Source organism: Eubalaena glacialis, chromosome 7 (genome assembly GCF_028564815.1).
Source record: "Eubalaena glacialis isolate mEubGla1 chromosome 7, mEubGla1.1.hap2.+ XY, whole genome shotgun sequence".
In the NCBI taxonomy this organism is placed as follows: domain Eukaryota; kingdom Metazoa; phylum Chordata; class Mammalia; order Artiodactyla; family Balaenidae; genus Eubalaena; species Eubalaena glacialis.
In genome coordinates, this window is record NC_083722.1 from 1,839,074 (window position 1) to 1,862,706 (window position 23,633).

The window sequence follows — 23,633 nt, forward strand, 5'->3', positions numbered from 1 at the left end:
ATTTTGTAAAACTCTGGCATTGTTTGTAGAAGAAGGCCCATCTTCATGGATAGATAAAGGATATTGTAACGTGTTTGTCACCCTTGACCTCTGTTTGTATTGTCTTGATATAGTTCACATATAAATCAAATAAAAATGAGAGGCTATATGTGAGTGGGTTTTGTAAACCAGAAAGTAGGAGAGTAAAGTAAGCCTTTATAAAAGGGGCTTCTACATTGCCGAGAACAGATGGCCCCTTTCTAAGGAGATAAACGTTCTTCTCACAGTCCTGGTCTCTCTGAATTAGCTAAGCAAACCCTTTTAAAATACCACATGAAAGGTAAACATTAGCCCAATCCACCCAAATTATCACAAGTTCTGAAGTTATACGTTATAAGTTAATGAAATTGTTTGGATGTCCAAAGAATCAGTCTTTTTTTCTTTGGAAAGAGAGTAAAATTTGCCTGAGGGTGACTTGCAAGCATGAAACACCATGTAAGTGCAGGTCATAGATATCAAGACAAATTATAAATGTGCTTTTAAACAATCCAAAGGGCAGTCCCATAGGTTCAGAGCATTTCCATTTTTCAGATAAGGACCTTCAAACACAGAGGCATGTTTAGTAAATCTGCGGAAAAGCAAAATTATAGATTAGAGCCCAGGAGTTTGAACTTTCTCTTTTAAGTGAAAGGGCAGGCAAATGTCTTTTAGTTTCCCTCCTCTATACTTGCACAGCAATCAGCACATACTCCCACCCCAGTATAGACTGCAACATTTTCTTAAACATTTTTTCTCATCAATTTCCCACTAGATTATAGGACTCAAGTGGGCAAAAAGACTGATTCATCTTTGAATCTCTGGCACTTAGCCCAGGGATATAATGATGGTGGAGGTGATGATGGTGATGATGGTGTTGGTGATGATGGTGATGGTGGTGATGATGGTGTTGGTGATGTTGGTGATGGTGGTGATGATGGTGTTGGTGATGATGGTGATGGTGGTGATGATGGTGTTGGTGATGTTGGTGATGGTGGTGATGACGGTGTTGGTGATGATGGTGATGGTGGTGATGACGGTGTTGGTGATGTTGGTGATGGTGGTGATGACGGTGTTGGTGATGATGGTGATGGTGGTGATGACGGTGTTGGTGATGATGGTGATGGTGGTGATGACGGTGTTGGTGATGATGGTGATGGTGGTGATGACGGTGTTGGTGATGATGGTGATGGTGGTGATGACGGTGTTGGTGATGATGGTGATGGTGGTGATGATGGTGACGGTGATGATGGTGATGGTGGTGATGATGGTGACAGTCACGGTGATGGGGGTGATGATGGTGATGATGGTGATGACAATGATGATGGCTAATATATACTAAGTACTGATTACATACCAGGCACATTTCTAAGCACATTACGTTATTAATTGCTTGTTCCTCATAGCAACCCTTTGGGATAGATACTATCAGCCCCATTTTATAATAAAGGTGGGTAATTTCACAGGGTTATATAATTCAGAAATGGTACAACCAGGATCCTAACTCTGAACTACAGCTGTACTGTCACTCTGAAAAAAGAAATAGAAGCTTATAGGCAAGGTATATCTTTAATATTGATTGGATATCTACCATACAGCCAGCACCACAGGAGACAAGAAAAAAGATTAAAAGAGAACGGCATAAAATAGAAACAAATTAGTAAAGAAATAAATATTTATTGGTCAAAAGATTAGAATAAACATGGAAGAGAGGAGAGGAAGAGAATTTCACTCCAATTTTGAAAATGAGTCAGATAAGATAATTTAACAAATTTTTAAAGATATTTTATAGCTTTGTCTTTCAATGCTTCTCTTTTGCAGTGAAAACCCCTGGTGGACAGGCATTTTTCTCCTGGGTTTATTCTGGGTGGCGTGAATGTGATGGTAAAAGCAAAGGTGGGCTTAGTAACAAAAACTGGTGTGTCAGTTAATTTCAGTCTATCAAAATATGTAAAATTGAGAATTTGGCTGTAAGCCTCCAGGCGTTTGCCTCCAGGGACGTCTCAGTGTCCGTGGTGGGTGCCCACAGGATGTGCTGACGCTCTCTGGGTGCAGTGTTCTGATTTGACCAACAGGAGAACTATCAATTCTGAGGAAGGTAAGAAACAAGCTTCCAAACCAGACCATCTTTTCCTTTAATTATATATCAGATATGATTCACCATTTAGATAACGTAAGAAGGTCTTTATTCATTGCCACAGGCTATCATATTTTCATTTCCCTAGGTCATACTGACATCTAGAGGAACTTTGAACTGAAGAGTTCCCGAAAAACAGAAGACGTATTTCTCCTTTTCTGTTTCTGGGCAGCGACTTCAGTACGAAGTTCATTCTTAGTGTTTCCAAGTTATATGTAGAAGTTGCTAAAATAGGAAGTACAGGTGTGTAAGCACATCTTGTTTGCTTTCCAAAAACAAACGTATTCTGTACTGATTAAAGAAGACTGGTCAGTGCTGGAAGCATGAAGCTCCTGGAAGGATTATGATCACGGTCTGCTAAGGGATAAAAAAATCAGGTCAGACACCGTGTCCTTTGCTGAATTCACGCTGACGGACCAGACGAGCACGAGGGCCCCATTTCACTCACAGTCACTCATTAATTTGTTCACTTAATCATTACTCATATATTTGCACATGGATTCCTTTTGTAACCATTTCCCCATTCCTTTTATAATATCAGTGGATTTAGAATGACTCGGGGAAGAAAGGGGATTTGGCCCAAATACCCAAGTATTCAAAACACAGTTCTGCCCTCTCTACTCTGTCCCGTTTCCGGGCTGGTGTCCTGAGTGGGCCTGTGCTCCCAAGCTTGTCCAGCTAGTCTCTGAGGGTCATGGAGGAAATGTCAGAACTAATTTCTGTTCTTTCTCCATTCTTTTCAAATGTATATTTTACTTATGTTTTAAAACATGTATGAGTAATATTGAGCACATATAATTTATGTCTGTAATATATGAAATGTTTATAAAAATATGTATACGTGTATTGCTTATCCATTTATATCATTTATAAATAGAGTAAAATATTGCCATATGCTTTAAAATATTTTGCCGATAGCAGTGAACAATCAAAATACTTCGGAGACCATTCCTCTAGATAACACTATTTCTCACATTCTGCTTTTCTGAAATATGTGCTTTAGAGAAGAATCATTCTAATTAGCAGGTTCAAGGGCAAGTACCTAATTAGAGCTATCAGCTCAATTCTTGCAAACTCTTCCCCACCTTCTACAAAGTACTGCTTTTAAGAGGTCAGGATTCGTTCTTCAGATGACCTTTGTGACAGAGTAAACCAACTGCATGCACTTCATACTCCTGTCTCTGTTGTAGTTTCGCTTATTGCCGTGGAATCGAGACCCGTAGAGTAAGCAACACGGGTGCACAGGTGTATGCCGTGTACCACCAGCCTCACCAGCCCAACACTAAAACCCTACTTTTCCTCAGTGGTGGGATAACCAAAAGCGAAATTAATTCGATTGAACAACTATGCCCAATCCCTCTTTCATTCCCATTCAATAAAAATCTATTTTAAGAAGCAAGCCTGAAATGGCTTTAACTTTGAAATAACAGAAAGACTGAGATGGTTGCTGCCTTCTCTGGACGGTCCTTTCCTGGGTTATGGCACTGTCCCCGGCCCAGGGGTACGGACCTTTCCCTGCACCTCTTCTTCCCCAGCACCACACGAAGGGTCAGGGTTCTAGAAGTGCCTGGTGAACCCGTGTGCACGAAGGAAGAAGTGCCTTCCGGACTGGTGGTCTCATGGCGAGAACATCCGTGTGTCAGGCTGCATCGCTGAAAAGCCGGACCGCCCCAGGCACCACCTGACGTGCACCCTGCCACTAACTCTCACATTCTTTGCATCACTTAGCTGATGTTAAGTGACATCCACAGCCCTGCATTTGGGGACTACAGTTGCTTCAGAAAACTGTTTTCTTAACATCACAATGGGACACGACTAAACTAACTGCATAAATCCTGAGCTGAGGGTATATTACTGCTTATGGAGGTGCCAAGATGAACGCGTTTGGTAATTTTAACATTATGCCTTAGAAATACAAAAGCAAAATTATAACAACTGTAATGACCTTGTTAAACTCTGATTAGAATCCTCGTGCGGAAGAGAGAAAAACAGAGGCTAAAAGAAGACATAGAGAGGAATTTTCAGAAGAAACATTAAAACCGTGTTTCCTCGCCTGGGCATAGAAGATGACTGTAGAGATCACTTGTGAGAGAAATCTATTTCTCTTCATCCTCAGGGCACACTCAGATTCCCTGGCATTAAGGAGAAAGCTCCCTAAAGTCCCTGGCTGATACAACCCCCTTTGTGATGTGCAGGGCCTGGTAGGACAGGATCTGACGGAGGCAGGAAGGCAAGTGCTGACCCTGACCTCAGAGCCCAGCGAGTGGACCCTCCCCAGGCTGCGGAAAACATCGGGGATAATCAGATAGAAGACTAAAGCCTCTTGGTGTGTCCACAATTCCAGGGACAGGCTTCATCCAGAAACCAAGGAAATAGGACTCCTCACGGGTGTATGTCAAGAAAGAGCCCAGAATCAAAGGCATTGGTTCAGGAAAGTCTAATCGGTGGCTCTGTCAAGGGAAGAGACGTGGGCAATTTTGCTTTCATTTGATTATAAGACGCATGGACAGTTCCATAAAAAGGCGGCACACTGCACAGGGGGCAGCGCCTCCAGCCAGAGAAGATGGATGGGGACCAGCACCACTCAGAGGTACTGGCAGGTTACTCCTCCCTGACCACAGATTTACTTAATTTAAACACACTTTTGAGTCTTCTTATCTCCACAACCCCTGCTGCGGCCAAGGCCCCGTGGCCATAGGTGGGTGCTGAGCAGGCCTGTGCAGACCCAGGGTTACGGGAGAGGCCGGCCCTTGGTCTGCCCTGCCCCCTCGGGGGCCAGGCTGTGGACCAGAGCCGCAGACTACTGACAATATAGGCCTCCTCCACTCTCCTCTCCAGCCTGGCTTTGTCGATTCAAAAGGACTGGTTAGAATTAACCTGGAGCAAATTAAAAGTCTTCTCCTAAAGATCCAGTCACATTGGGTACTTGGATCACAAGGATTTTATTTTCCCTCGTCTCACTGCTGATGGATGAGCTCACCTGAGACATCTTATACCAGATTCTTATTTTCCGATTTTCTGCCCACCGCCATCTCTCCTGTCTGCCCCGAACAGGGAACGCTCAGCCATGCGACTCATACCTGCTCTTTTCCCACAAGCTGCCGACGAGACTCTGCCTGGCGGCCCCGTGCCACCCCGCTTCCCCGCCTGCCCAGACTCTCCCGCGCTCTGACCTGGTGCTTCTCAGCCACCCGGGGTGGCGGAACGGCCGGCAGCGATCAGCGCCCGGGGCCCACAGGGGAGTCTCACGACCCTGCCCTGGTGGAGCCTGGACACCGAGGCTGTGAGGCCCGCACGGACCGTCAGGCTCTGCCGGGTTTGGGGGCCGCGGCTCGCCGGCCCCGCCCCTCTGGCTTTGGAGGCACTTTGGTCCCTCCCCGCCCGAGCGGCCCCACCAGAGTGTGGAGGCCAGGAAGACCCCGGGGAGGCCGGTTTCTCGTGTTTCCCTTTATCCCTGCCGCCTCCCACCCGCCTTCAAGGGTCTGACCCTCCCCAGGGTGCACGATTACCCAGCAGACCACTGCCTCCCAGGGGCACGTGTGGAAATGGGTCTGGGGCACAGCCCCGAAGACCACAGCCCCCAGGCTGACCTCGGGGGGGATCGGGGTTGGGGGAGCCAAGAAAAAGCCCGCGCTGCCAAGCGCCCCTCGGGACCCTCCGCCTGGACCCTCCGCCCGGGACCCTCCGTCCGGATCTTCCGCCCGGGACCCTCCACCCGGGACCCTCCGCCGGGCCTGCTGGTCAAAATGTAGTCATGGCCAGTGATTTAATTCCTCCACCAAAATGGAGGTGAGCAGAGGAGGGGAGACTCAGGCTGAAGTGCAAGAACACTACCTTCCAGGGCACAGAAGTATTTACACACTCCACACAGAAGTGTGTCTGAACACCCCGAATCATTGCAGGCCTCTGTCTTCTTGGGATTCTGTCCCCAGAATAGAACCTGGCACTTCAGACCGTGCGGCAAAGTCACTGAGGAACGGCGGGTGTGTGTGTGTGTGTGTGTGTAACCAGTTTCAAACGCAGATATAAATGGGATTAGAGCTCCTTGAGGTTCATTTGATTAAAATGAGTCTTACTTCGTAAAATTCCTCTCTTATACCACACAAGACCCGACCTTGGAATGTTTTCACATGAAGTTTACTACGTTTTATCATCACCTAATAAAACTCTTTGATTTCTCCCAGCTGCAGACAGTTTTGTAAGGATTCGTTTCACACGGTGTTCTCAGTCTGCTTTTTAATTTTTATTTTAGGTTCGCTTTTATCACTCCGTCCCCTGTCTCCTGCTCCGAGTAAGCGGTGGGCGGTTCAGCCCATGCCCCCCACCCCGCATGGGCCTTCTTGGAGGCGGGCACCTCCCGGGGGCCCAGTGTTCCCCAAGGGAGGGGCTGTGTGGTCCCTTGGTGGTAAGGGAAGTTCAGAGGTCTGAACTTAGATTCACTGAACGAAATATTTAACCTCACGTTTTGCCTTTCCACAGCTTCCCCAGGGCAGCAAAATTTGAAAGCACATTACAAAGCAAAGTGGCTTTCAAAGGCTATCTCTGAAAAACAGTGAGAAGCTGCAAAGCTCTTAAAAAGTCTCTGAACGTGGAATGTAATACAAACTCTGTAGATATAAACCCATCTGTTATGACTATCCCCAAATATTTAGTTGCCTGGTCCCTTCTACTCAAAGTAGGTCCGTGGCCAGCACCACCAGGGAGCTTGTTAGAAATGCAGACTGTCAGCCCCACCACACCCACCGGATCAGAATCTGTGCTTTCACCAATCCCACAAGGCTCCCGTGAACGCTAACATTTGAGAAGCGCTGGCCTAGGTAACACACATAATGACTTGGTGTAAAGAAACTTTTCACAAAATATTCATCACAGCCTCTTGTATTGATTTGAATCTTGCCTCCATCCACGAAGAGCGAATGTCACACTTGGGGAAGCTCAGAGGGGGGCAGGGGGGAAAGGGGGGCGGAGCCTAGACACAGCTCAGCTGGTCTGGAAACCAGTGGCCTTGAGGGGCATAGGCGGGGGAATCCAGCACCGTGTTGAATACTAGTGACCTTCGCAGAATGTCCAGAATCTTGACACCGACCCAGGGGTCCTCAAAGGGACTCAGAAGAGAATGCCAGCCTTGATACCATGTGCCGAGAACTGTCCACTCACCTCTGGGGTCTCCACTGATGGCGGGAGCTCTGGCCACAGAGAAAAGCAGCATTGAGGTGTAAAGGTCCTGCTACAGACTGAACGTTTGCGTCCCTACAAAATTCATATACTGAAGCCCTAACTCCCAGGATGAATGTATTAGGAGGCGGGGCCTTTGGGAAGTGATCAGGTTTAGATGAGGTCCTGAGGGCGGGGTCGGACAATGAGATTAGTGTTTTTATAAGAAGAGGAAGGTATCAGGGTCTTCCTCTGTCCCTCTGCCACGTGGGGACACAGGGAGAAGGCGGCCGTCTGCAGCCCGAGAGAGGGCCCTCATCAGAGCCCGACCGTGCTGGCCCCCAACCTCAGGCCTTCAGCTTCCAGAACTGTGAGAGACAAACGTCAGTTGTTCAGGCCGTCCAGGCCACAGCATTTTGTTACAGCCACCCCAGCTAAGACAGGGACAATGAAAACTGTCACAGTGGAAACTCTAGAGAATTAGGGATATGTTCTGATCAGCTCCAACCTGCAAAGAACACAGTTAGGAATATTAACACAAGTGCTATAACTTGGTTATAGCAAGCTATCAACTTTAAAAGGAACAAAAGTAATTTTATTTAGCCCAGTTCTTATGAAACAAAAATTTAGAAGCACACAGACAGTACATGGCCTCTGATACGGTCTAGTTGTCTGTGCTTTTACTCCTAAGGTAGCCTTAAACCCTCAATTTACGGAGAACATAAATACCTTACTGAACTCTTGGTGTTTTTAACTCACTGTCTTTTGTCTTATTGTGGACATACGGGAAACTATTCAGCGGGCACTTATACCAGTTATTAAAATAGGGAAATGCTTCAATACTGGTTGGTAAATAGTGGATGTCTTGCGACCTCCAGGGGTCCCCCTCAGCTCCTGACCCAGCCGCCCTGCCAGCCTCTGGACCTTCCTAAGACCCAACAACTCGGGAGTCCGTACCTGGCGGGGCGGGGACCTCTGGGTCCCTGCTCCGATGGGCGAGTGACTGAAATCCCAGTTTTTCAACTCAGTCCTGCACAGGGAACAGGGATAAAATATGAGTGCTCCTGGCCACAAGAGCAGACTCCTGGCTACACAATTTTCAATAGTTGAATAAAGGCTTGTAATTTTATTTTTGCTACCCCTACGAGTTATCATTAGTGGGAAATTGGAAAGTGTGTCTTGACAGTCAAGGGGAGAGCCGTGGGCGATGAGTGAAGAGGACGCGGGTGTTTCTGCCGGCACCCCCTTTGCTGCCTTAGGCCTTGGGGCAGTGGTTCTGCAGTTTACTAAGCTCCTGCCCCAGAGAGCCTTAACTAGTAGCTCTGGGCTGGAGCCCGAGAACACTTTTCACGAACTCTGTGATTCTGATGTAAGTGGTCCAGGGGCCATACCTTGAGGAACCATAGGGAATTCCTACTCATTATTCAACACCGTACCCAAGAAGGTTTCCCGCTGTGAATTCTCCCTTGAAACACTCCTTCCCTTAGCCTTATACTGAAAGAGGAATCAGTCTTTCTTCCATGTGTGTTGGCTGTGCATCTATCATGCATTTATCATAGCGACCCTGCCTAGACACCTTGGTATCCTTAGCGTCTAACTCTGTGCTTGATCAATTGATTAATTGATTGATCGATCGATTAGTAAGTGGGGGGGATGCTGATGCCAGATGGTATTTGCTGAGCACCTAAGTCACCTGTATAAAATGTTATCTTAAGGGATGACCTATTTATTATATCCTTTATTACATCCTCCTCAGTATGAGGCTAGACGTCCAGCTCCCAGGCTCCTGGGCCACCTAGATGTCCCCACGCTCACGTAGTGGGCTTTGTGGGCCTGTACCTCTGAGAGAAAGCCCATGCTCTGCTCAGACCGTTGTGTCACCAGTTATGTATCATTTTACCACTTTCTCAACAAATGTCTCATACCTAATAAAAATCATTTGCTTAACGTATATATTTCAGATCTATTATTCATACCTCTGTATTGACGGTAACTTCCTTAACATGCTTCAGAGACACTTAATGAACACTTCCCATGACGGAAAGGAGAAGAGGTTAGAGTATCAGCACTGCTACGTTTTACTTCATTAGGATTATGAAACAGTTTTGCCTGAAGGCAAGAGTGCGCAGCAGCTATTTCCTTTGAAATGTCTGATTAAATTTCTTTGTACATCACCTAGCTCAGCACTAGAATAGGTGCTAAGTCAATGCCTTTGCCTTTGCCACTGAAGTCCTTCACTGTGTTTGTCCTGGGATTAAGGAGCCAGCCTAGCAGTTATTCTAATGCTCCTTCAGCTCTCCAAGTCTACGATGCCACAGGATCTAGACTACAACTTGGTAGAGTTAAAGGGCACACTCCAAATCTTTGTCTGCTGGCACGAAACCGCTTCTTGGGGGCTTTTTCAAGTACCTTCACCCTTGGAATCTATCTCCTGTTGCGATGATGGTTTAGTAGTAACCAGATGCCTGCGTGGAAATGTCTTTAGGGCAGATCGTAGAAAGTAGTGTGCTTGTTTGTTTGGCTGCGTGATATTAATTTTCCATTTCTCAGCTGGCGGGGCGTTGCTTCAATGGCGTTGGCTTCTCCCCACTGCATTAGGCCCTGTTGACACGGGGAGGGGGCGGTCTCTTGGGAACTTTACCAACAGAGGCCCGTTTCCCCCTCTCCAAGGGGAAGGGAGTGTGGTGGGTTAGTCCTGTTTCTTCCCCAGCATCGCTCAGAGGCAGTGATGTGGGGATAGGCTTGTATGACGCGCACGTCAGCTCCTTCGCAAATTTGTAGTCTCGGGCAGCCTTGGCAATGAGCCTGTCCTCCTTGTTTAAACAGGGAGCTTCATTCACTGATTCAAATAAGAATAACGGTCTCTTGTTTGCCAAGGTGAGAGACTGCTGCGTCAATGAACAAAACCAATACAAGCGAAAAGGTAGCATTTTTCATTATGGAAATCAGCTCTTTATCTTCTATAATAGCTGAAGGCAGAACCAGGAGAAATAGGAAAAATCAGCTTAGATGAAACATCACAGGTTTAAATTAGATTTTAAAAAGAAATTAAGATAATGGAAGTAGTTTTCTGCACAGTCAGGTGGGTTAGATACACAACTGTTTTGTATTCCCAACCACACAATTTACCACAAAAGAACCCAGTATTTTAACAGTTCAAAATAAGACAAAGAAATAGAAAACTTACTAAATCATAAAATCTATTTAGAATTTGAAGAGACTTTGAAGGGCATGTAGCCCGATCAGCTCAACCGAAAATGAGAAAAACGAGATTCTTCCCAATTCCACCCAATTATAGGAGATTTTAATAATATTTGAAACGTTTCTGCTAAAAGGGGTGGCTCTGGATAATACTGGTGGTTCTTCCTACAACACCTTCATCCTTAAAAGTGTTAACAGGGCTTCATGGAGTACAGACTCTGTCCTCGTTTTCTCTCACTAAACATCTACCCACCACAGTACATATTCCAAATGTACACACAGTTCTCAATATCCCATTTGTTATTACACAGCAGTTTTCTGTGACTTTTAGAAGAACAGGCAACTATAGATGAATTTATGTTAGGAGCTGGTATAAGCATAAGCATTAACTTGTGTTATGGTATCGGTGTGCCAGAGTGAGAAGGACATAGTTAGGTCAAGTAAACTTTAAAGTGCCTACTTTTGTTTGGAGGAAAAACTTCTTCTCAAATAAGACACGATAATGGACAGGATTAAGGAAACTCGATTAGCACCTGCAGGAGGTATCTAAAGAGAGTCTCTAGGCTTGCACTGGACAGGGCCTGAGGACGAGGAGGGGCTGGTCTGCTTTCCTTGGCTTGTTGGGGCCCCGCCTGGAATTCCCTGTGGGTTTCAGGAGAGCAAAGTCCTGTGTCGTGTACTGCCATAGGAAGCACAAACGGCGAACACTTGCTCGCCCACCTTCCTGGAGACCGTTTGCTAGACTACGCCCAGAATAGCAGTCAATAACTAAGTGCCTCCGATGGGGTGACAGCCAGCCTCGGCCGCAGCACTGCACAATCACAGCTGCAAAGTGCAGTCATGGGTATTCCAAGAGTAGGACTGCAGTCTGTTTTCAGTTAGGAACCTCGTATAAAACCGTACTCCATCTACATTCCCTCCATTCAGCTGTGCCCCCCTCAACGTGCCTAATGAACTCTTTCTTCTTTGTGAACCTGACTGACACACAAAGGTAACCCCCTTAGGTAAAAGTCATGAGCAAAATGCTCATATAAAACCACAGGGGCCGATACCTGTGTGCTCTTTTCCTCTGTTAACTGAGAGGCACGGCATGCTTCATGCTCACAGGCTAGGCTATCTCGTCAAATTCCAGAAAATACATCTAAACTGTGAAATGAGAAGCTGCTAAAAGGAAAAAAAAAAAAAAAAAATAGAAGTAACTTTTTCCAACTATTCTGGTCACATCTCATTATTTTCATGTATTAAAATTTAGGCAATAGTCTAAATATACTTGAATTTCACATTTAACGAGACCAGTTCAATTTGGCATTTAACAATCACTGTAAAATTTTTCATTTTGATTTAATTCAGTTATAAGCAATATATTTTTCAAACTGACCTCATTATTGGTGGAGTACATTTACACAAGTATATAACTTACTATAGCAACATCGGTCAAATCTGAACATGAAAGTTTCTTTACATGCTATTACTTTGCTGTTGTTCATTTTCTATTCACTCCCACAAAATTACTCGTATTGGCACCAACTTTGCCTATTCAATAGAGAAGTAGCATTATTTAAAAATAAATAAGTTCAGTTTCCAGGTAGATGTTATAAAAAATATTAAGTACTTTTTATGACTTCTAGTCTTAGTTAGTATCACCTCAAAATTTTTTCTCTACTAAAAGTTATGACAATTAATGTCAAAGTCAAATGCAGGGTTTTTTTCTTTTGAATTGTAAAGAAAATGAACCAGATGAGGATTACAACTCCTATAAAAATCCACATTCTATAAAACGAGGACTCCAGCTGCAAAAAAATCCTCAACTCAAAATCCTAAAATCTAGGGGTTTTTTCAAGTGATTAAATAACTAAGACTAGTTTATATTATAATACGGATATATAATTTTTAATGAAATAGCATACCATTTATATGCATTTCATAATCATCCATATTTTTATTAAATCTTGGTCCCATCAATACTGATTTAACCAAATTCACGTCTGCAAAGTGTACATAACCTTTTCCCCCTAGATGATCTAATATCTTTATTAAAATTTAAAAATAAGAATTTTGATAGAATTATCCTAACCCTATATGTAAATATAGTTCCTCTAAACAATGTTTTATTGTAATAATTAATAATGTTAAAATAAGTTTCCTTACTAAATTCAAGTACTAATCAAAGAACACCAGCTCCAAACTAAAAAAACAACTTGGGAAAGTTGACTGAATCTATAAACATACTTGTGCTTAGAAATAATAGAAATGTGTTCTTAGGAGTGATATTCTTTGATGAAAACTCTGTTTTTTAAATTTGCCTTCAAGCATTACATTTTGTTACCTTCTCTTTCAATAGTTTTTCAAATCATTTTTTCAGAGGTTACCAAAGAGTTGATCTTTTCTTAATCAAAGTTTAACGTCACAGATTTGCCATACAATGTAGCCTTTGTCACCATGACTTTTGGCTGTGAAAAAAGGAAAAAAAATCACGTCTCACCTTCCCATTCCCTCCAGTGACAGCACAGAAGGAGTTGTCCACTCTCAGATGTGCTGTGACCTAAGCCATCAGTCTCATTAGCCTCAGGTAGCCCAGGAGTTAATTAGGTACTAAGATGCTCAGGGATTCTGCCGGCTCTCAGCTTCTCACAGGGCTGTGTCTTGTTTATATCCAGGACTATATGTTCCTTCCACTTACTATTTTGGCTTCTTACTTTGTACTCCAACTCCAATGAAAAGTTCTGGTCTCCTCCCCACCCGGCTCCCTCAGTGTAGAAGTCTTTATTAAGACTGGGTTTGTCTTCTGGCTGTGACACCTCAGTATTTTCCCTACACAGCTCACATCCTTGAAAACACTATCTGGTTTCTTTCTAAATGAGCACCTCTGGTAGGGCACTTGTAAAAATATCTAAAAGTTAAAATCTAAAACCTCCCTTTGTAAGCCATGTGCCTCTCAGGTTTCAGATGATGCCCATTCTCTTAGACAATGTTTTCACCTCATCCCATTAGTGGTCCTCATGATTTACGCGTGATCAGGAACTGAGAGCTGTTTGGCATTTCTTCCTGCTTTGGCCTTCATCTACCAGGCTTCTCCGTCCACTAGTGTATTTGACATCTATGAGCATTGAGCCCTGGTTTATTCTCCTTGGAGAACTCACCGACACTTTCAGCTAAACTCTATACAAATGATCTCAGAATTCTGTCTTTAATCCCATAATCCCAATGATTGCTAGATCTCAACATTTTGCCATGCTATAAGGCTCTCAAACGGTACAAATCTAAAATAAAACCCAACATCTTACACCTGCATTGGCTTGCCTTCAGTGATTCCAGGCTCTGTCAACAGCGCTGTGACGGTCTTAAGTGTAGATCTGCCAGGGAGCCACAGGGTCCGGCTGAAAACAAGCCAGGGCCAGGCCTGAGCCTTGCACTAAAGTCCCCCATCCTCCCACCGGGTACAGCCCTCAGAGGAGGCTCACCAACCTTAGACCCAAGGCCATGGCAAGCTCCACCGTTTAGGCATGCGACTAGTAGCAGGACTCCAACAAGTGAGCACAGAAAAACAAATGGGAATCCAGAGAAACACTGCTGTGAGTTCCAAATGGGAAAACAAATCCTGAAAGGTCTACTCATGGCGAATACGGCCCCAATGCTAAGCTTGGGTCCCAGGGTGCAGCAACAGTCTCTAGGGGGGAGCCCAACAAGGTCAAGATCTAGACTCGGCTCTGACACACACAACGAAACTTGAAATGGGGACCAGAAAAGCCTGGTCCTAATATCTGGGGTCTCCTTGGGAGATGGGGTGCTCTAGTCTGGGGACTCAGGCGTAGGAGGCTCACATGAGAACTCAGGGTGCCCACGGGGGGAGCTACACATCTGAGAACCATGTAGAGGTCAGGATCAGCTTCACGCAATGGCCTGATGTACAGAAAGGAGCCCAGGGGCTGGGCAGAGACACTTCATTTCCCAAGAATTCTAATAGGGAGAATTTCCTAGAATAAAGCTCCTCTGTCTAAGGAAGGGCAGAGAGGTCAAGGCTGCCTAGCATTTCCTGCTTCACCCCAAGCCTGTGGGTCCACTGATCCCTGAGGTCAGCCTGTGGGAAGCTAAGGGCCAGGATACCTTGGAAAGGAGGCGGACGCTTACAACTGAAGGTCCTGAGAACAGGTTCAAAGTCGAAATGCACATTACGGGGCAGTGACCTGCAACCCCAGCTGCACCATAGAATCACCTGGAGAGCCTCTGATAAATACCAGCCCTGGTGTCCCATTCCAGGCCAACTGTATCCAAGTCTCTGGAGTGGGACCCTCACTTCAACATTTTCTAAAGGCTTAGACTTGTCAGACTTAGCAAATGAAAACATAGGATGCCCAGTTAAATTCAAATTCAGATGAACAACACATAATTTTTTAATATATGTATGTCCCTTACTAAAAAAGTCATTCATTGTTTATCTGAAATTCCATTTTAAGTGACGTCCTGTGTATTTTCTGGGGCAACTCATGTTGAGTAACGTACAGTCAAGGCTTGGGGACAGCTGCCCTGGGGTTAGCCTGCCAAGGTCTTAGCCCTCTAATTTGCAAAGTTTGTCTTACGTGGAAAGTGAGTTCTGTCACAGCCGAGACTCCCCTGTGAGGTTTATGAACTAGGGTTTAATTCGCCAGACTTGAATGGTGTGTGCAGGAGACAGCCAGGGTCGACAGCAGGGACGTAAGCAAGACAGTGTCGCTGTCCTCCAGGGACTAGCCGTCCAGAGGTGAAATAAAATAATACATTATTTCCTATTAAAATAAGAAATAATTTCTTTAAAATATTTACCTAATTAGTAACTGATCATGTTGACATCTCTGTTTATGAGAGAAGTCTATTTGGAGCAAGACTTACAGAAATAAAACCTTTTTGGAACCTTTTAGATGGAACATCAAAACTTCATTCTTAAAAATTAACCACTTTGAAATACTGATTTAAAGCTTCTGCCGTCTATAAGTTTTCTGGCACCGAAAGCCACCTCCAGGTTCGAAGGATGCCTCACTCCTGCAGGCTGCTCTCAACTGTGGAGGTGGAAGCTCCCAAGCCCTGGGGTTCCTTAGGAGATTCGAAGCACACCTTTTAGTGTTCTTTAAAGATGGAGTTTAAAATGTTGAACAGGATGACGCAAGGGACAAGGGGCCAAGTCATAGCACAGACTGTCTTACAATATCTCATAGTAGCACAAATACTTTGTTACTAATAACGTCCCAAGTACTGAAATCTGCCAGCCTTTCATTTTCCAGATCAGAGTGGTAAATTTATTCTCAGAATGATGTCTCTTGCACTAACCAGTTTCCGGGTGTGTTTTCTTGAGTGGGAGGGACAGCGTGGAACTGTGGCCAGTCTGCTGGACTGTACGTACCCCGCACACAACCGTGGACACAAGTCCAGGAGGGGAACAGCCATCCTCCACATGTGCCACAACAGAAAGCAACTGAGGACCATGGCTCCAGGTTCATATCAATCCACAATTAACATGTATTGAGGATGGTTCTCTAATTAACCACAACTTCACCCGGCTCTTCTGTTATCCAGTTTACATGCCTCTGAATTTCCCACAAGACATGGTAAGAAACTTAATTGCAGAAATTAATCTAAATCATGGCACTCTCACATCAGCCAGTTTAGTAACCCAGGAGAAAAAGGAATAAGATGAATTTAGCACGACATTTCCTTGATGAATGCAAGTTACAAAATTTTTGGCGATAGCAGCCCCTATCTTTACCCCCAGATGGTCCATATCCTAAATACTCTTAGCCACCAGTTACTTCCAAATTTTCTCATTAAATTCTCTTACCTATGGCTCAGTAGAGATGGAATGAAATGAGGGAAAGACTTTTTACTTTCAAACTTTGTTTGAGTATGACACGGCAAGGAAATTTCTGGCTATCCTGCATGAGCTTTTCTGTGGGGTGTCAGCCCTGGTTCATGAACAAGCTTTAACAGGGTGGTATCATCTGAGAAGCTGTAAAGTGCAAAGATGCTTTGGAAGGGCATCTCACACGTAACATTATCCACTAGTTAAAAACTATTTTTAAGTAATGCTAACGTTGGGTATCTTTGGTTTAAAAGACATAGGCAACTTTTAAGGTCTATAATTTTAGAGTAGGCTCTGAGGATTTCGTTCCAAAGAGCACCATAAGACTGATGATTGTTTTTCATGATAACAAAAGCTCTTTCCTCCAGTCATGGCATCCTTGACAAAAGGTGCTTCTGTAAAGATATAAATAATAAATCAAATTTATACATTTTGCAGGTAAATATACAATAGAATACATATCAGAGTTGGCACGTGAGATAGGTTTTTCTCATCTTTTGTTTTAAAGCAGAAAAGGGCCTGCTGTTCACTGGTTTATTTAAGGAAACCGTCTCCACGTTCCCACTAATACTCCCCGTAACCTAAAACCCTCAGGCGCTGATTCTGCTGTCCCTGTAACAACAGCTTCATCATGCTCTGGGGCTCACATTCGGCAGAGGCCACCTGAGTTGAGGAGTGACCTCCGTGGAGAGAAGCCATAAAAGTCAGCTGGTTGCCTTTGTCTATCAGTGGCGTCTACATGCTGTGCCCATGAGCCCCTGTGTTCTTGGCCACTCAGGTCTCCAGCTAGTAAATTCCAGAAGATGGACCATTTATGCGTGGGCTTCCATATTTGCAAATAGCCTGGTGAGGGCTGCCCAGACCTGTGTGTCTACTTCAGGCCACTTAAAATCCAGCAGGAAAGCACCAGTCACTCAAAGACCATTGCCAGTGACATAGAACTTCACATGATCTCTGACTTGAGCCAAGCAGGGCAACAACAAGAGACCCAGGAAATTCTTTAGTCTATGACGTTCATGTTTTGAGAAGTTGATTTTAATGATCATGAGAGTCATCAGCAGTGGTGTCTAACCTTAAGCCAAGCAGAGTTAACCAGACTGAGTCTCAAAGTCTTGTGAGGAGCACTGGTGGTACCCACCGAGGTTAGGGAGGCCCGGGGGGGAGGGGCAGTGTGCCATCTTCATGGAGCTGGGCTTTACCACCAGGATTTATGGAGAAGGGGCTGGACGCAAGCTACACCTCTGCCGCTGCTCCACAGAATACTTTGCTTCAAGCCATAAAAAGTCCTGAAGAAAGCAGGCTATTCAGATGCATGAAATCTTAACTCTCAGTGGGGATCATCTCTATCAAATGGACCACTGGTCCACAGCCAGGATGCTGGGTTCTAGTAACGTTTCTGTTAACCAACTGCGTCCCCTGCAGAAGGCACTTCATATCTCAAAGACTATGGTTCTCTCAGTCAAATGGGCTTATCTCCGCTAGTTCCAAAGATTATTGAGAGGCTAAGATACAGTGACAAATGTGCAAGTGTTTTTGGAAAAAGAAAAACAACAAAGACACTAAGTTGGTGTGGTCTCCCTGGAACAAGCCTGTTCAGCTGTCTGCACAAACGGTGTCTGCTCCGACTCCTCCACTGCCTCGGTCAAGTCCACCTCCAACGCTGAAATAGGAGGAGTGTCCATGCCTGACCCTGACACTTGGAAGAGCACTCTCCCATTTACATAAGGGCTAGCAAAAGCTGTCACCAGTATTACGTTAGAGAGGGCCATTCCCACCCCAGAGTCAGGGCATGATTTAATGGTCAGGAATCCCTGGAGAGGTCTCTGGGGATCACCACGGCCGGGCGATGCAGGGTTTCCCAGCCAGCTCCTTCTAAAGGTCGGATCCCGTATTTGGGCCCAGGTGTAGGTTGATGAATGTACCCTGAGCTACCATTTGGTGGAGAACTTTGCTTTTATGGTTCCTCCTCAAAACACTCCCACCAAACCCAGAATGAAGAATGCTTTTTCTTGAGTGAAAAGTAACATAAGCCAAAACCACAGCGAGATACCACCCCACACCCATCACACCATGGAGCCTACCAAAAAAACAAAAAGTAAGTGTCGGTGAGGATGTGGAGAAATTGGAACCCTGTGCTCTGCTGGCGGAAACGTAAAATGGCGCAGCCACTGGGGAAGATAGTGTGGCAGTTTCTCCAAAAATTTAACGTGGAGTTGCCATATGACCCAGCAATCCCTCTTCTGGGTATACACCCAAAAGAATTAAAAGCAAGGATTCAAAGAGATATTTGCACACCCATGTTCATAGCAGCATTATGCACAATGGCCAAGATGTGGAAGCAACCCAAGTGTCTGTTGATGTGGTCCGTCCATACAATGGAGTATTGTTCAGCCTTAGAAAGGAAGGAAATTCTGATACAGGCTGAAACCTGGAGCCTCTTTTTTTTATGTTATGTATATTTTTATGTTTTATGTTATGTATATTTTACTGCGATTTTTAAAAAAGTAATATAAGCTAACTTCATATGTTTCACTGTTTGAGAACTTTCTTAGGAGAAAGTAGGCTGATCCAGACAATTGTGGGCTGAGAGAAGTACCGGGTTGCGGTTTTCCTGCAGCATCAAAGGTCTGAGCACAGGAGCTTGTATTGACCAAGGGGAAGAGCATATCCCCAAAGGCGTCCGAATCGAGGCTTTCTGCTGACTTCCAAGAGTGAACTAGGCCTGCTTCCAGTGTCCAGCCTGTAGGATCGAAATCACAAACAAACATGTTCTGCTCAGGTTCAACTCTGCTTCGGAGAGAGGTACATCTTTGTACCATATGCAAAATAAAGGCATTTTCCCTGCCAGAGGAGGAGATGAAATGTCCACACAGTAGAAGAACTCAGCGCACTCAAGTCCCTTGGAAAGTCCAAGATTTATGGACCCTCTTCTGTGCGAGCCCGGGGTCCATGGTTTGTTATACCCACCTCCCAGGCTCCCAAGACCGAGGCCGCCATGGGCTTTAGAGCCTTTGTGCTCTGCTCGAAGCCCCCCACGCCCTCCCATCACCACCCCTCCTCTGCTCCTTTAGAAAAACACTCCAGTGAATGCTTCTTTGTAAATGTAGAAGAATAACAGAAATGAAAGGATTCTGAGTGAGCAGTGCTGAGAGCACACTGGCTAAGAGACGTAATTATCTCATTTCTTCCTCTGTTCCCCAAAGTAGAGGTTACTACTATGTGGTTAGAACATTTTAAAAATTGGACTTGGGGCTATGATCAATACTTTTAAATGATCAACAATTTTTATGGACACAAAATCGACAGAATTTTCAAGGTATCACAGTTAATCAAAATATCATAATCACTTTTCATTTTTGATAAGTTGAAAATAGCCCTGTATGTACTAAGCAACGAGCAGAATGTTTAAGAGTGATCTTGTTTGGATAAATTCTTTAAATCACATACATATATGCTGGTATTTCTAAAAGAAATCACAGGAAATGATTAACAGTGTTCACGGTGAAAAGAAACTTGAATTGGGGTCATAGAGTAATTTCTCATCATTTTAGAGTTTCCTGTACAGTTCAAATTTGTTACCCCATGGTGTGTGTATACATATTCATTCATTCATTCATTCATTCATTCATTCAGGATAGAATGCTGGGTATGCACAGAGGAATAAGACAGAGCCCCTGACAGAAAATTCTTATAAACTAGTGAGAAAAACTGATAAGTACATTATTAAAATAATTATCATGTATGTGTTATAGTTGTTTAAGAAACTGGATTCACATCCTGACTTGGCCGTTTCCTAGCTGTATGATCTTTGGGCAAGCCACTTAACCTTTCCATGCCTCAATTTTCATCTGTAAAATGAGGATAATAACAGTTCTTACCTTACAGAGTTTTCATGAGCATTAAGTGAACATATATAAAGCACTTAGACCAGTGCCTGGCACACAGTAAGCTCTCAACAAACGCCTGATGCTATTACAGTGAAGATACAGACAGGAATTACACCAGCACAGGGGAAAGAGGGATTCCTCCTGCCTGGGTCCTGGGTTATCAAGGCTTTGAAGTAGAGTTGCTGCTTGAGCCGGGCCTGAAAAGATAAATAAGTTTTTGCCAGGTGAATAGGAGAGAAAGGCCATCTCAGGGAAAGAGAACAGTCTGAGGAAACGCAGGGCAATGTGGGCATCTGGACAGCCGCCCCAAACAGGCAAAGTGAACTCCTGAACTTTCCTTCCAGGAGCTTCTCAAGGAAATAAAAAAGAAAGAGCAACTTTGTTCATTTTTAAAGTCCAGTACGTAATTTGTGTAAAGTCCCACCCTTGGTATGGCATTTCAGACTCACTTGTTAAATTGCTTTTTTATAGTTTTCTTGGTAGAAGTTCACACCTGATCAAACATCTGTAAATGAGCCAGTATAAAAAATGAAAATCCTGAAACACAAAGCAGACACGCACGCAGACCTCCAGAGCGGACGTGCAGCGCGGAGTGAACTTGTACTTTTCGAAATCCGATTTGCACCTGCTTCTGGGGTCGAGCTGTTTACAAGATGCCGTTCGGCACTGGAAATGATCTTGTGGCCGTTCACCCCAGCATCCACCACGTGGGACTCCAGGTGAAGGTCCAGCACCTCACATCTGCCTGCTTGTCCCCAAGTCCGAGGTTGGCCTGTGACCCTGGGCTCCTCAGTTTAAAGCCACGTTGAGTAAGTACCTCTGTGTGGGAGTCTCCACACCGAGAAGCTTTCACAGACCTCATCTCCATCCCCTTCCCAGAAGCAGATGTTACTATTTCCTCCTTGTAGAGGGAAAGCTGCACTTCTGAGAAGTAAAGCCATTTGTCCAAGTTCCTGACCCATAGCTCAGGACTGTGTCCACCTCTTCTGCCTCCACATTCAGTGCTCTTTTGACTGCTACGAGTTGCCTCCTCTGAGAAATGCTTAAACCCAGCACACCAAGATGCCATACCCATAGAATAGAGTGTTAGGGACGTCTGACCTGTGGTCTCCAGCCCACACACTGAGAACCCCCTCGCTGCCCATGGTTCCAGATGCACTCTCAGCCTTGTGTCTGGACTGACCATGTCATAGGTTGCTAGTGGCCTATCCAATGTCCTTCTCCCATCTCCCCTTCTAAGAGATCCCTGGATAATGTGCTTGGCTGAAAAACTACATTCTTCAGCCTCCATTGCAGAGGGGGTGACCACTGAGACATAAGCATGAAAGAGCAAAAGGCTTTCAAAGGAAAACTTTTTGCCCTTCAGTCCTCAAGTTGCAGCAAAAGCAGATGCTGTGTGTGGCAGGAGCTCCAGCAACCTCATTGGGACCGTGAAGAAAAGGCCAGAGGATTTCAGAGACCTTGGCTGTAAACCAACACCCTTGGACCTCTTGACTGTCAGGGTCTAAACCTTCAGGTATTTAATTCACCAGAGTTAGAATTCTGTTTCTAGAAGTCACATACAATTCCTAAGTGATACACTGACTAAACATGGGCACGTACTAACTCTTACCATTGTTCAAATGTTTGTTTACACTGGTGTGGTTAGTAAAAGTCAAACCTATTTGAAAGAATCAGTGAATAAAAATAGCTTTTAGTCATGTATTTTCTCAACAGAAAATAACAGAGGTATAGCTGCTATTATTAGGGAGTCTGTGAATTTTCAAATTTTACATTCATAAGGCTGAATGTCACTAGTCTCATTGGAGCCTTAAAGTGACTTTTGAAGGCCAGTTCTCTGCATTCTCTTTTACTCCACTGACATCACTTAGGACTGCTGTTGTAGACAGGCCAGCAAGGCATGAGCAGAGTCCCGGGGCTTCTAAGGGAAAGCCAGGACTCTATACACACACACACATTCTTCAAAGGGCAGGATGTGCAGCTAAATCTGGGCTTACATCCTTGAGTCACATCCACCCACCCATGGGAGAAAGCACTCCAGTCAGCTTCAGGCATAAAGACCAGCACATTGGATGTTTATCAGTGAGGAAGGAAGGAAGGAAGGATGGAAGGAAAGAAGGAAAGAGGGAGGGAGGGTGGGAGGGAGGACAGAGCAATGGGCCATAGTAAAAAGAGACAAACCAATGGCACTTCCGGGGACCGGAAGGCTGAGGCACCATTTCCCCCTGAGAGCACGAAAAGAGGGCCACTGTCTCACAGGTACATTTGTGAGTTTGAAAGCCATTAAATATAGTAACTTCCCATCTAGCTACAGAATTGAATGTGCCAAATAATTTTGTATTCATTGACTGTGAAAATGCATGGCATTTTATAGCCCTTGAATTCCTTGCCTGTGTTTAGTGGTTTATTAATTGTAGATGACACGTTACAGTTCACAATTTGTCTTTCTGTTACTCTCATTAGAGTAAACCCTCCACAATTCCAAGTTCAGGTAGACGAAAAGTCTGTAAAAAGAAAAATTTATGAAATTTGCTTAAAGAGAAGCAAGAATTTTATTTCAGTTCTGCGAATTCAGCAATACAGATTAATAGCTAATAAAGTGCAGTTCAGGGCATAGCAAATCAGATTCACATCAGTAGCAGCATTTGTAATCAGAGGAACTTTTTGTCTTTCTGCATATAAGTTCTAATAATATCCTTGAATATTTTTTCTCTTAACCAGTTTACCAATCTGCAGTGTCGTTTACACTAATTTTTTTAATTAAAAAAAAATGGAGAAAGGCAAACTTCACCCAAGTCCATCATCACTAATTATAAATTAGTCAAGTTTGACTACGTGAGGTTTTAACTATACAGCTGACTGTGGTACCAGTGCTCTCATATTTAAAGAAAATTTGGGTTGATTTTAAGATAGTAGCCCCTTCTGAATAAATGAAGTGAAATTAAAATTACTGCTGATATATTTGTACACATGTCAATATACACTAGAACTGAACTAGAAGGCCCCTTCCGGTTTAAAACTGACCTCCGCAAAGTGTCCTTTCCTCCTTATCTTACTCTATGCTCTGCTCCTTCTTCAGACCCTACTAAAATAGCAGTAAAGGGATCTGTGAAACGGCAAACACACACACGCGTGCGCGCACACACACACACACACACAAGGTCAAAAAATAACAAGAGAAGACATGGCAGTAATATAATTTTGGAAACTGGAGGCAGATGGATAAGTGGTCATCAACTGGGCACAGCGAGGAAAGCTGAATCTTAAGACAACAGAGGAGGAACATTGAAAAGCAACTTGAATTGTCCCGCAAAACACTGGAAACTTCAAAAAATACTAATTCCTTTATCTTAGTCCCTGAGATTACAATTTAGTTGGTCTGCCATGTGGTCTGGATGTTGGCATTTTT

The 23,633-nt window shown here is 44.3% G+C and overlaps 1 protein-coding gene across 1 annotated transcript in view; it reads right to left on the reverse strand.

The window, feature by feature from the left end:
- Window positions 1–23,633, reverse strand: part of MYLK4 (myosin light chain kinase family member 4) — a 75,104-nt gene that overhangs the window by 24,371 nt on the left and 27,100 nt on the right. The gene's annotated exons all lie outside the window — the stretch shown is intronic.